The sequence below is a fragment of the Coregonus lavaretus genome (assembly GCF_964263955.1).
Source record: "Coregonus lavaretus genome assembly, chromosome: 7".
Taxonomy (NCBI): Eukaryota; Metazoa; Chordata; class Actinopteri; order Salmoniformes; family Salmonidae; genus Coregonus; species Coregonus lavaretus.
Window position 1 is genome coordinate 48160517 of NC_139994.1, and position 15019 is coordinate 48175535.

General features: G+C 42.9%; 1 pseudogene across 1 annotated transcript in view; it reads right to left on the minus strand.

Moving 5' to 3' along the window:
- Positions 1-395: 395 nt before the first annotated feature.
- Positions 396-15019, minus strand: part of LOC311132547 (shootin-1-like) — a 29953-nt pseudogene continuing 15329 nt past the window's right edge. The window contains exons 3-10 of the transcript in view: positions 14831-14919; positions 14386-14584; positions 14187-14281; positions 12392-12538; positions 1546-1575; positions 1391-1444; positions 1042-1216; positions 396-539 (exon numbers count right to left, since the gene is read on the minus strand). The product of the transcript in view is annotated as a shootin-1-like (transcript). The remainder of the gene's footprint in view (positions 540-1041; positions 1217-1390; positions 1445-1545; positions 1576-12391; positions 12539-14186; positions 14282-14385; positions 14585-14830; positions 14920-15019) is intronic.

Genomic DNA, 15019 nt, shown 5'->3' on the forward strand with positions numbered 1-15019 from the left:
CCCCTTTGGGTCCCCAGGACCAGGATTAAGGTTAAGCCTTAACCCAAGCCACTCACATTTGAGTTATTATTACAGGTAAAGGTTCTCCAATAGAACATATGTATACCATAGACATGTATACATTAAAATAGCCATTATAATATACAGTATATCTGTATGATTGTGGTCCAGCAGTGTTTCCCAATCCTCTCCTTGAGTAACCCCAGCCAGTCCATATTGATATATTCCAGAACTAGCACCACTGATTTAACTAATGAGGGGCTGATGATTAGGTGAATCAGCTGTGCTAGTTCTGGACTACATCAAATATGTGGACTGGCTGGGGCTACTCAAGGAGACGTTTGGGAAACACTGTGGTACAGTATCCCAACACTAGTCATCCCTTTTCCCAACTCTCAGATGTCCTCCTGGCAGATGATCCGTTCTGATGCTCTGATACGGGAGTTCCTCTTCTCTCTGTTTTGCTGGAGCCTCCGGAGCACAGGGGTGCTGTCCTGCCCAGGGAAGTGCTCCTGCTGCTGGGCCGCCGTGCTGGGGGCCTGGGGGCAAGACATATGGTATATAAGCCATTTTTTATATTTTAAAAATGCTAAATATTGTAGGTAAGTGAAAAACATCACTATGGCTGCGTTTAGACAGGGAGCCCAATTCTAATATTTTTTCCACTAATTGGTCTTTTGACCAATCACATCAGATCTTTTTACATCAGATCTTTTTCAGAGTTGATCTGATTGGTCAAATGACCAATGAGTGAAAAAAAATATCAAAATTGGACTGCTTGTCTAAATGTAGCCTGGGTGGGCTAATGATGTGCCCTTCTGGTCCCTCGTTTGTTTTCATCTGTATCAATCTTTCTCTTTAACCAACTTTGACCTCAAACCATTTCAAGCCATTCAAGACCAGTCCATCTTTTAATGTAGTACCATCAATTTAGTGCCTGTGGACAAAACAATAACCAGAAAGGACACTGCAACCCTTAAAAAGCCAAACAGACTGACTGTCCCCCACTCCCCAAAACAAAGGATGGAGATGCTACTGCACCTTGTATTTTGGTAGGGGTTGTGGCAGTGGAGAGGGCGGAGCTGGAGGTGTCCTGTCCGTCCGACATGGCCCGTCTCCTTCTCTATAGCACAATCTGTAGCTCTGCCTCCCACACGTTTCGGCTGAACCTATTCCGTGACCATGCCCTCCTGTGGCCTTGGTGCTTTATGGTGTCCTATTATAGGTAGTACAGTAGACAATCAGGATAGGTGAGGAGGAGGGTAAACCAGTCAGGTCAAAGAAAATAATACAGTAAACCATTCAGGGTACATTATTAATCTTAATCTCATCAACCTATTAGACTCACTACTCTTGTAGAATTGCAAATGTTTTATTGATCCCATCTTACCAACATTCCTTTCAGCTCCAGCACAGCTGACTTTCTCTTCTCAATCCTCTGGTCCTGTGATTGAAAGATTAATGAATTAAAATAATTTTAATACTAAATAAACAAATAGTATTTTCTAACAATTATTATAATAAGAAAGGTATCAAAGTGCTCACCCTCCAGGCACGGTCATCTTCTGATCCGACCTGAAATAGGATTTATTGGTCACATGCGCCGAATACAACAGGTGTAGACCTTACAGTGAAATGCTTACTTACAAGCCCATTCCCAACAGTGCATAGTTAAAAAGTAAGACAAATATTTGCTAAATAAAAAAGGAAATAGTAACACAATAAAAACAATAACGAGTCTATATACAAGTAGTACCAGTACCGAGTCAATGTGCAGGGGTACGAGGTAGTTGAAGTAATTGAGGTAATACAGTATGTACATGTCAGTGCTAAACAATTAAGATACATAAATAAATAAGTGGCGCAGCAGTCTAAGGCACTGCATCGCAGTGTTGCGGCATCACTACAGCCTGGGGTTCAATCCCAGGCTGTTTCACAACCAGCCATGACCGGGAGTCCCATAGGGCGGCACACAATTGGCCCACCGTCGTTCATGTTAGGGGAGGGTTTGGCCAGGGGTGCTTTACCTTACTTGGCTCATTGCGCTCTAGCAACTCCTTGTGGCGGGCCGGGAGCCTGCAGGCTGACTTTGATCATCAGTTGAACCATGTTTCCTTCTGGGTGAAGTACAGCTTGGCAGGTCATGTTTCGGAGGACGCATGACTCGACCTTCGCCTCTCCCGAGCCCGTTGGGGAGTTGCAGTGATGAGACAAGATCGTAATCACGAAAAAGGGAGTAAAAAAATAAAATAATAGAGAGGGTCAATGTAAATTGCTGTTTAGGTGCCTTTTGGTCACAGACTTGGCACTCCAGTACCGCTTGTTGTGCGGTAGCAGAGAGAACACTCTATGACTTTGGTGGCTGGAGTCCTTGACCATTTTTAGGGCCTTCCTCTGACACCGGCTGGTATAGAGGTCCTGGATGGCAGAGAGTTCGGCCCCAGTGATGTACTGGGCCATACGCACTACCCTCTGTAGCGCCTTGCGTCGTGATGCTGAGCAGTTGCCATACCAAGCGGTGAAGCAGCCAGTCAAGATGCTCTCAATGGTACAGCTGTAGAACTTCTTGAGGATCTGAGGGCACATGACAAATCTTTTCAGCCTCCTGAGGGGGAAGAGGCGTTGTTGTGCCCTCTTCACGAATGTGTTGGTGTGTTTGGACCATGATAGCTCCTTAGTGATGTGGACACAGAGGAACTTGAAGCTCTCAACCCACTCTACAGCCCTGTCGATGTGAATTGGGGCGAGTTTGGCCCTCCGTTTCCTGTAGTCCATGATAAGCTCCTTTGTCTTGCCCACGTTGAGGGAGATGTTGTTATCCTGGCACCACAATGCCAGGTCTTTGACCTCCTCCCTATAGGCTGTCTCATTGTCGTCAGTGATCAGACCTACCACCGTCGTGTCGTCGGCGAACTTATTGATGGTGTTGGAGTTGTGCGCAGCCACGCAGTCGTGGGTGAATGGGGAGTACAGAAGGGGACTGAGCATGCACCCCTTAGGGGCCCACATGTTGAGGGTCAGCATGGTGGATGTGTTGTTGCCTACCCTCACCACCTGGGGTCGGCCTGTCAGGAAGTTCAGGATCCAGTTGCAGAGGGGGGTGTTCAGTGCCAGGGTCCTTAGCTTAGTAATGAGCTTAATGATGAGCTTGGTGGGCACTATGGTGTTGAACGCTGAGCTGTAGTCAATGAACAGCATTCTCACGTAGGTGTTCCTTTTGTCCAGGTGGGAAAGGGCAGTGTGGAATGCAATAGAGATTGCGTCATCTGTGGATCTGTTGGGACGGTATGCGAATTGGAGTGGGTCCAGGGTTTCTGGGATGATGGTGTTGATGTGAGTCATGTCCAGCCTTTCAAAGCACTTCATGGCTACAGATGTGAGCGTTACGGGGCGGTAGTCATTTAAACAGGTTACCTTGGTGTTCTTAGGCACAGGGACAATGGTGGTTTACTTGAAACATGTAGGCATTACAGACTGGATCAGAGAGAGGTTGAAAATGTCAGTGAAGACACTTGCCAGTTGGTCAGCGCATGCTCTGAGTACGCGTCTTGGTAATTCATTTGGCCCTGCGACCTTGTAAATGTTAACCTGTTAAAAGGTCTTACTCACATCGGCTATGGAGAGCGTGATCATTCAGTCGTCCGGAACAGCTGGTGCTCTCACGCATGGTTTAGTGTTGCTTGCCTCGAAGCGAGCATAGAAGGCATTTAGCTCATCTGGTAGGCTCGCATCACTGTGCAGCTCTCGGCTGGGTTTCCCTTTGGAATCCATGATAGTTTGCAAGCCCTGCCACATCCGACGAGCGACAGAGCCCGTCTAGTACGATAAGTTATCTCAAGGCCATCAGACTGTTAAATAGCCATCACTAGCCGGCCTCCACCCAGTAACCTGCCCTGGACTTAGTCACTGTCACTAGCCGGCAGCCACCCGGTTACTCAACCCTGCACCTTAGAGGCTGCTGCCCTATGTACATAAACATGGAATCACTGGTCACTTTAATAATGGAACACTGGTCACTTAAATAATGTTTACATACTGTTTTACTCATTTCATATTTATATACTGTATTCTACTGTATTCTAGTCAAGCCATTCCGACATTGCTTGTCCTAATATTTATATACAGTGGGGGAAAAAAGTATTTAGTCAGCCACCAATTGTGCAAGTTCTCCCACTTAAAAAGATGAGAGAGGCCTGTCATTTTCATCATAGGTACACGTCAACTATGACAGACAAAATGAGGAAAAAAAATCCAGAAAATCACATTGTAGGATTTTTAATGAATTTATTTGCAAATTATGGTGGAAAATAAGTATTTGGTCAATAACAAAAGTTTCTCAATACTTTGTTATATACCCTTTGTTGGCAATGACACAGGTCAAACGTTTTCTGTAAGTCTTCACAAGGTTTTCACACACTGTTGCTGGTATTTTGGACCATTCCTCCATGCAGATCTCCTCTAGAGCAGTGATGTTTTGGGGCTGTCGCTGGGCAACACGGACTTTCAACTCCCTCAAAGATTTTCTATGGGGTTGAGATCTGGAGACTGGCTAGGCCACTCCAGGACCTTGAAATGCTTCTTACGAAGCCACTCCTTCGTTGCCCGGGCGGTGTGTTTGGGATCATTGTCATGCTGAAAGACCCAGCCACGTTTCATCTTCAATGCCCTTGCTGATGGAAGGAGGTTTTCACTCAAAATCTCACGATACATGGCCCCATTCATTCTTTCCTTTACACGGATCAGTCGCCTGGTCCCTTTGCAGAAAAACAGCCCCAAAGCATGATGTTTCCACCCCCATGCTTCACAGTAGGTATGGTGTTCTTTGGATGCAAATCAGCATTATTTGTCCTCCAAACACGACAAGTTGAGTTTTTCCCAAAAAGTTATATTTTGGTTTCATCTGACCATATGACATTCTCCCAATCCTCTTCTGGATAATCCAAATGCACTCTAGCAAACTTCAGACGGGCCTGGACATGTACTGGCTTAAGCAGGGGGACACGTCTGGCACTGTTGGTAGGCTTTGTTACTGATGGTAGGCTTTGTTACTTTGGTCCCAGCTCTCTGCAGGTCATTCACTAGGTCCCCCCGTGTGGTTCTGGGATTTTTGCTCACCGTTCTTGTGATCATTTTGACCCCACGGGGTGAGATCTTGCGTGGAGCCCCAGATCGAGGGAGATTATCAGTGGTCTTGTATGTCTTCCATTTCCTAATAATTGCTCCCACAGTTGATTTCTTCAAACCAAGCTGCTTACCTATTGCAGATTCAGTCTTCCCAGCCTGATGCAGGTCTACAATTTTGTTTCTGGTGTCCTTTGACAGCTCTTTGGTCTTGGCCATAGTGGAGTTTGGAGTGTGACTGTTTGAGGTTGTGGACAGGTGTCTTTTATACTGATAACAAGTTCAAACAGGTGCCATTAATACAGGTAACGAGTGGAGGACAGAGGAGCCTCTTAAAGAAGAAGTTACAGGTCTGTGAGAGCCAGAAATCTTGCTTGTTTGTAGGTGACCAAATACTTATTTTCCACCATAATTTGCAAATAAATTAATTAAAAATCCTACAATGTGATTTTCTGGATATTTTTTTCTCTCAATTTGTCTGTCATAGTTGACGTGTACCTATGATGAAAACTACAGGCCTCTCTCATCTTTTTAAGTGGGAGAACTTGCACAATTAGTGGCTGACTAAATACTTTTTTCCCCCACTGTATTTCTTAATTCCATTATTTTACTGTGTGTATTGTTGTGAATTGTTAGATACTACTGCACTGTTAGAGAAAGGAACACAAGCATTTCGCTACACCCGCAATAACATTTGCTAAATATGTGTATGTCACCAATAACATTTGATTTGATTTGACTTCTTAGTCCTGTATTGACGCTTTGCCTGTTTGATGGTTCGTCGGAGGGCATAGCGGGATTTCTTATAAGCTTCCAGGGTAGAGTCCCGCTCCTTGAAAGCGACAACTCTACCCTTTAGCTCAGTGCGGATGTTGCCTGTAATCCATGGCTTCTGGTTGGGGTATGTACACTACCGTTAAAATGTTTTTGGTCACTTAGAAATGTCCTTGTTTTCCATGAAAACATACATGAAATGTGTTTGAATAGGAAATATAGCAAAATGCATAGGAAATGTAGTCATTGACAAGGTTAGAAATAATGATTTTTAATTGAAATAATAATTGTGTCCTTCAAACTTTGCTTTCGTCAAAGAATCCTCCATTTGCAGCAATTACAGCCTTGCAGACCTTTGGCATTCTAGTTGTCAATTTGTTGAAGTAATCTGAAGAGATTTCACCCCATGCTTCCTGAAGCACCTCCCACAAGTTGGATTGGCTTGATGGGCACTTCTTACGTACCATTGCTCCCACAACAGCTCAATAGGGTTGAGATCCAGTGACTGTGCTGGCCACTCCATTATAGACAGAATACCAGCTGACTGCTTCTTCCCTAAATAGTTCTTGCATAGTTTGGAGCTGTGCTTTGGGTCATTGTCCTGTTGTAGGAGGAAATTGGCTCCAATCAAGCGCCGTCCACAGGGTATGGCATGGCGTTGCAAAATGGAGTGATAGCCTTCCTTCTTCAAGATCCCTTTTACCCTGTACAAATCTCCCACTTTACCACCACCAAAGCACCCCCTGACCATCACATTGCCTCCACCATGCTTGACAGATGGCATCAAGCACTCCTCCAGCATCTTTTCATTTGGTCTGCGTCTCACAAATGTTCTTCTTTGTGATCCAAACACCTCAAACTTCGATTAGTCTGTCCATAACACTTTTTTCCAATCTTCCTCTGTCAAGTGTCTGTGTTCTTTTGCCCATCTTAATCTTTTCTTTTTATTGGCCAGTCTGAGATATGGCTTTTTCTTTGCAACTCTGCCTAGAAGGTCAGCATCCCGGAGTCGCCTCTTTACTGTTGACGTTGAGACTGTTGTTTTGCGGGTACTATTTAAGGAAGCTGCCAGTTGAGGACCTGTGAAGCGTCTGTTTCTCAAACTAGACACTCTAATGTATTTGTCCTCTTGCTCAGTTGTGCACCGGGGCTTCCCACTCCTCTTTCTATTCTGGTTAGAGACAGTTTGCGCTGTTCTGTGAAGGGAGTAGTACACAGCGTTGTACCAGATCTTCAGTTTCTTGGCAATTTCTCGCATTGGAATAGCCTTCATTTCTCAGAACAAGAATAGACTGACGAGTTTCAGAAGAAAGTTCTTTGTTTCTGGCCATTTTGAGCCTGTAATCGAACCCACAATTGCTGATGCTCCAGATACTCAACTAGTCTCAAGAAGGCCAGTTTTATTGTTTCTTTAATCAGCACAAAAGTTTTCAGCTGTGCTAACATAATTGCAAAAGGGTTTTCTAATGATCAATTAGCCTTTTAAAATTATAAACTTGGTTTGCAAACACAACGTGCCATTGGAACACAGGACTGATGGTTGCTGATAATGGACCTCTGTACGCCTATGTAGATATTCCATAAAAAATCAGCTGTTTCCAGCTACAATAGCCATTAACAACGTCTACACTGTATTTCTGATCTATTTTATTTTAATGGACAAAAAAATGCTTTTCTTTCGAAAACAAGGACATTTCTAAGTGACCCCAAACTTTTGAATGGTAGTGTACGTACAGTCAATGTGGGGACAACGTCATCGATGCACTTATTGATGAAGCCAGTGACTGATGTGGTGTACTCCTCAATGCCATCGGAAGAATCCCGGAACATATTCCAGTCTGTGCTAGCAAAACAGTCCTGTAGCTTAGCATCTGCTTCATCTGACCACTTTTTTATTGACCGAGTCACTGGTGCTTCCTGCTTTCGTTTTTGCTTGTAAGCAGGAATCAGGAGGATGGAATTATGGTCAGATTTGCCAAATGGAGGGCGAGGGAGAGCTTTGGAGTAAAGGTGGTCTAGAGTCTCTGCATTATTAGGAGCGCTGACTCTGTATGAGCGTTTTCCTGTTTGCTTATGGCCATATACAGTTCATTGAGTGCAGTCTTAGTGTCAGCATTGGTTTGTTGTGGTAAATAGACAGCTATGAAAAATACATATCCTGAGCACATACTGTTTATTGTAGTCATACGTAAGTAATGCGTAGTTGATTATTATTTATTTATGATGACAGCGATAAGGATGATATAATTATATATTACTATCATTATATGTTTTATGTTCTACGTTTTGCTGTTGTCTGGGTATTGATTTTTTGATTTTTTGAGGTCTTATTGTCCTCAGTACAACTAATGTATTTCTAATTTATTTTCCATTTGTTTTGTTATGTGGCTAATTCCTCAAGAGTATGCTCCTCTCGTGGTCATGCCATAGGCTTATAGGGTTTTTGTCTTGGCGCTTGAGGGGTGGTGTCACGACTTCCGCCGAGGCTGCCTCCCCTCCTTGTTCGGGCAGGCTTCGGCGTTCGTCATCACCGGCTTACTAGCCACTGCCACTCCATATATCATCATTCCATTTGTCTTGTCTTGTCAATTACACACACCTGGTTCATATCCCCTCATTAGTCCGTGTATATGTGTTCCCTCTGCCCCCTTGTCCTCGTGGGTGATTGTTTTATGTGAGTTGCTGGGGTAGATGATTCCCCTGTGCCTGTATTTTGTTGGAGCTACCCGTACCTTGTATTGCCGGGGTAGATTGTTCCTCTGTGCCAGTATTTTGTTGTCGCTATCCAGCGCAACTGTGTACGATGGAATAAACTCTGTATTCGGTGATTTACCCTCATGCGCCTGACTCCTTCTAATCACACTCATCACAGGTGGCAGCATTGAAACAGGTTTATGGAACCGTTCCGATTTCTTACCTGGACCATGCCAATCAGTGGTTGAAGGTGTGTTTTAGGGCGCAAAAGGCGCATCACGGGTACTGAGGTGGTATGATAGTATCAGGGACAACACCCCCTTCTGGGATGGGGGGAGGCTTTCGCGGTAGGGATATTGGAAGACAATTGGAGGTTTATTTAGAGTTAGTTGCAGCTGCAGTATGTTTAGCAGTGCATATGTTATGGTACAGCTACATGGATAGATGACAGACATTGATTCTGGTAGTATTGGTAAGTATGGGTACATTCAGGGTGACTAGAAGCTTGATCATCATGGGGCTTTTTGGTAGTAAATGTACAGGCATATATTATGGTAAGTGTAATTGAAACTTGTATCTCATTATGGTAAGTGGTGAAATAAGTATAGCTAGTTATAATTGTAATGCCTTAGCATATTATAAAAAAAGACGATCAGTCTTTACCTAGCTTAAAGAGAAGGAATATAATATCTGTTGTTTACAGGGAGAAATATATTTCTGTCATGGGCAAAGAAATTCAAAAGGGGTGATGATATTAATTAATAACAATTTCGATCCGAATGGGCAAACTGTCAAAACAGACCGAAAGGAAGGTGGATCATTTAAAATATGCTATTGGACGATAAACAGATTTGGCTAATCCTAGCAGAATGCATAGCACATAGAATTAAGAAGGTGTTGTCAGATATTATTCATCCTTATCAGACAGGCTTTTTATTGCCCTTTTTCTCCCCAATTGGTAGGTAAAGTCTTGTCCCATCGCTGCAACTCCCATACAGACTCGGGAGAGAGCCATGCATCCTCTGAAACACGACATTGCCAAGCCACACTGCTTCTTGACACAATGCTCGCTTCACCCAGAAGCCAGCTACACCAATGTGTCGGAGGAAACACTGTCTCAGTGTGCATGCGCCCGGCCCGCCACAGGAGTCGCTAGAGCACGATGGGACAAGGACATCCCAGCTGGCCAAACCCTCCCCTAACCCAGACGACGCTGGGCCAATTTTGCGCTGCCTCATGGGTTGTGGCCGGCTGCAACACAGCCCGGGATCAAACCCGGCTCTGTAGTGACGCCTCAAGCACTGCAATGCATTAGACCGCTGCGCCACTCGGGAGGCCCTCAGACAGGCTTTTTACATGGAAGATACAGTACATTGGAGATAACATAAGAAAAGTACTTGAAACAATAGAACACTAGGAAAAATCTAGGAAACCATGTCTGGTATTCATAGCATATTTTGAAAAGGCTTTTGATAAAGTATGACTTGAATTTATATATAAATGCCTGGACTATTTTAAAGTTGGACAATCTCTTATACAATGGGATAAAGCTATGTATAGTAACCCCAGGTGTAAAATAATAAATCATTACTACTTCTCAGAAAGTATTAAACTGTCGGCGTAAAACAAGGTTGTCCACTGTCGGCATATCTATTTATTATGGCATCGAAATGTTAGCTATTAAAATCTGATCCATCAATAATATAGAGGGGCTAGAAATCCAGGGCTTAAAAACAAAGTTGTCATTGTACACTGAAGACTCACATTTCCTCTTAAATCCGCAATCTCTGCACAGCCTCATAGAGGATCCAGATAATTTTTCTAACCTCTCTGGATTAAAACCAAACTATGATAAGTCTACCATATTACGTATTGAATTGCTAAAAAATTCAACTTTTACATTATTGTGTAGTTTACCAATAAAATGGTCTGAAGTTGAAGTGGACATACTCGGTATTCATATCCCTAAAGAAATAAAGGAACTTACTACAACCAATTTTAACAGAAAGTTAGCAAAAAATAGATAAGATCTTGCTACCATGGAAAGGTAAATACCTGTCCATTTGTGGAAAAATTACCCTGATTAATGATTTATTCATATCCTAGTTGACCTATTTACTTATGGCCCTGCCTATGCCGAACGATTTGTCTTTTAAATTATTTGAGAAAAAAATATTTGCCTTTATTTGGAACAGGCAAGCCGGACAAAAAAAAGTGCTTATTTTATATAGTGAATATGAGTTCGGGGGACAAAAATTATTTAATAAACCTCTCACTAAAAAATTATACTTCAACCTTATCTGGTTCTCCAGTAGATTAGTAAGAATGTCTCACCCCTTGTTCAACAATTGCCTTTTTCCCTTTATCCAGATTACTACCTCTCACTTTCAGTTAATTGAAAATTGAACCTTTTTCAAAATATCGCCCTTTCTAAAACAAGTCATACAAAGCTGGTTGCAATTCCAGTTTCATCCTCCAGAAAAGACAGAACAAATATTACAACAAATAATATGGTTTATTAAATTAAAAATTCAAATATACTAATTGATTTTTTTTTTACAATTATTTATGAAAAAAAAGAAGAAAAGAAAGGAATTATTTTTGTTAATGATGTGCAGTTAAACATATATGGAAATGTTTGCTCTATCCAAAATTACAACTAACTGATTTCAGCTTTACCGCAAAAATGGAGGAGGCAAGTGGAAGGGGGAGAAGGTAGGGAACTTGTTTGTCTGCCCTTTATTAAAGACCAAAATTGGCAAAAGAAAATTCAGTTTTACTTGAGGACCAAAATGTTGACCGCGGGACGATACATGTTGCAAAATAGTTGGGAAGAGATTTTCGATGTGCCAATTCTGTGGCACATGGTTTAATGAACTGATACGCAAAACAACGCTTGACTCAAAATTAAGAGTTTTTCAATTTAAATGATTATATAAAATTCTTGCCACAAACAATGTTATGGGGCATACAACCATCTCAGCTCTGCAGATTTTGCTACGAAGAGATAAAATCATTAGATCACTTATTTTGGTAATGCCCCTATGTAGCTTGTATCTGGTCACAGGTTCAGGAATGGCTGAAAAATCACAACATTTATCTAAAATTAACCCTACAAATAGAATTGTTGGGAGATTTGGAAAACCATAGTCAATCAATCAACAATATAATAATACTTTTAGTAAAAATATTTATCTTTAACTTACAATCTGTAGATACTATGCGATTTGACAGGTTCAGAATTTATGTGAAACATCACAGCACATGTATGTAAAATCTGTGTAGAATGTACATGTAACAACGAAAGAAAAAGTTATAAAAACAAAGTTTATTTTTGTCCTCCGAAGAGGGTGGATGGGTGCACCCCCCCCCAAAAAAAAGAAAAAAAGAAATGCGTATTCATAACACGGTAATAACACTCACTATTCTTATCAGTGTTGTTGGCTGACTCCTTCCTCTTGTTGCGCAGGACAACAAGGGGACTAGAGAGAGGAAGAAGAGAAAGCGTTGCAGAAGTCGTTTGTTTAATCAAATGTACCAGATTATTTTATCAAATGTACCTCTGGGTACTACCATAACCTTGCTATGTAACGAAGGTCAACAAGTTTTCATTTTCAATGTAAAGTTTCCAGTAAGTTAAAATGCGCCACTCGTGAAGCCTAATATACTGCAGTTTCAAAGAGACTCAAACATTGTCTCTCGCTCTCTCTCACACACACCCTCTCTCTCAAACACTCACTCACTCTCTCTCTCACACACACACACACACACACACACACACACATACACAACCCCCACCTACCTGGTTTCGGTAGTAGCGCTGCATGTCCTGTAGGGTACTGCTGATGTGGGCCACCTGTTCCAGAGCCTGTTGGAGCTGGAGACTGGTCTCTGAACTCTGCTGCAGCGCCATGCTCTGTCTCTGGGTCTCCTTCTGCTTCACCAACACCTGCCAGTCAGTCAATCAATCCATCAATCGTGGATCAATCAATCAGTCAGTCAATCAATCACTCAATCGTCAATCATTCATTTGCTTTGGCATATTTTGTTTTGGACTGTACAAGAGTTATGACTAGCATACAGTCATCAGAGGTATGACTAGTGCAAAGGGGCGGTATGAAGTAAAATTAAATGAATCCCATACAGAATGATGACAAATGCTCTTCCAGCAGCATAGATAAAGCTGTAATATTAAGCTGTAAATGGTCATATGATAGTGAAACTAGGTTAACAAAATAGTCACAGTCAGAGAGAGTGAGTTTAGGAATTGAAAGTCAGTGAGTCACTTTCATTTCTGGCTCCCATAAGGTCGAACACAGTGAAGGTGTAGTGATAGCAGTCATCTGTGTGTTAGACTACACATCATCATTACAATTAACAAAACACCCTGTCCCATATTTATTCCCAATGACCCTGGTGTAAGCACTCTAAAATCTTTCTAGCACTAGGCCATTTTCACACAGCTAGGGACCAAGTAGTGAGTGCTAATGTTTGACAAGGAAAATGGCTGCTGGTGTCCACACAATATGCATGCACGCACACACAGACACAGACACACACGTGCACGCACGCACACACACAGACACACACACAAGCTTAGCTAAGTTATTTATTGTTTGAAGCCCACAACATTATTATGCAGCACCACACGTACAGAGAGAGAAGATCTATGAATTGGGAGCGTGTTTTCAAAACATGTGAAAGTAGACAAATAGAGGCGTCATATACACACACACACACACACACGCATACACACCATCAAACAAATAATGATTCGCATTGCATTAAGAGTAAAGGGGGCTGAGTTGTGTGGTTGTGTCGGAACAGTAGGGGTCCTTTTCACAGGTAAGGTCCCCTGCGAGGCGTCCCATTATGTGCCCGTCTGGTAAATAGCGAACAGTGTGCACAAAGGCGACAATTGCCAGTATTCAATGTAAAGTGTCAAGCTAAAGGCGAGGTTGTGTTTAAAGCTATAGTTCCCATTCTCAAACTGCCGCCGTGATGGGTGCTCATTATAAAGCAGAGGGGGCTCTAAGAGGGGAGACTACTTTTGTTGTCCGCCGAGACGCCGTAAAAAAAAGAAGGAAAAGATAGCCACCTTCGATTACAACAGGGCCAGCTGGGGAAACGTGAGCTGTGTGTGTGTGTGTGTGTTTCTCCTTTACAAAGTGACCAGCCTGCCTGTGTCCCTCTCTTTTCACACCTCTTTGTATTTGTTTGGCTAATTTGTCCTCTTCTATGAATACAGAATGAATGGGTGTACCCCATGCCCCCCTCCTGCCCCACAATATACCCCCTGTCTGAACGAGGAAGTGAGGAAGTAGCCCCCCTCTCTGTCCAATGCTCCTCCATTCACTAGGACTGCCCCCCGGACCCTGGTCGAGGCCACTGCTGCTCCTTATCTTCCTATGGCATGACCAATATCACTGTCGTTAAAGAGAGGCGTGAATACAAACCCTTCTCTGTCACCTATAGGAGTTGTGTGAGATGGGTGCACACTCGTACACACACACACACACACACTGAGAAAACAGAAACACATACACATGTACTCAAAACGCACAGAAATACACAAACAGAAACACAGTGTTGTGTACCTGGTGGGCGAAGACCTCTGCATGCTGTCTGAGGCACTGTGCCAGCTCCAGTTTCTGAGTGATCTCTGTGAAATCCTCTGTCACAAGCTGGGACACTATGGACATGCACACACACACGTAAAACATTGAATGTGACTTTGGTATGGGGTGAATAGAGCGTATATCATGAGTAACACTATGTGTCTGAGTGGGGTCTCACCTCTCTTCATCTTATTCATGTTCTTGTTCTGCTTGGACAGTTTCTTCAGTATGGGGTCCATCCCCTGGTCAGACTCCAGGTTAAAGGTCATGGTGGCCATGTTTTTAGGAAGCTCAGAGATGAGTGGCAGCAGAGCCTGGCTTCTCCTCTTCAGAACCTTGTTCTCTTTGGTCACCTTTGTGTTCATGGATAAATATATCTGTTAAGAGCAGTGTTCCTTATTCCACAGGGCGTGCAGGCTTTTGTTCCCGCCTAGTAGTGATTCAACTTATGAACTAATCATTGAATGATTAGCTGATTTGTCTGTGTTAGTACTGGGCTGGCACAAAACGTGCACACCCAAATGGGACACTGACTGGTTTAGTGGATGACATTGAGACATTCTTTGGAGTTCCAACGCTGTCGCATGATGAACTACAGTAACCATAATACACCCCAACTTGACAGTGAGGGCCTCTGCACTCTCTCTGCATGAGCATTCGATCTGGAACTGCAGCTCTACAACATCCATCTCCTTCAACAGCTGAGAGGACACTGAGGAGAGAGATGGAGAGAGAGAAAGGTAGTGTGAGAGAGAGAGAGAGTCGCTGAATGAATAGACTCCTACAATATGTGCACATTTATTCCCATAATG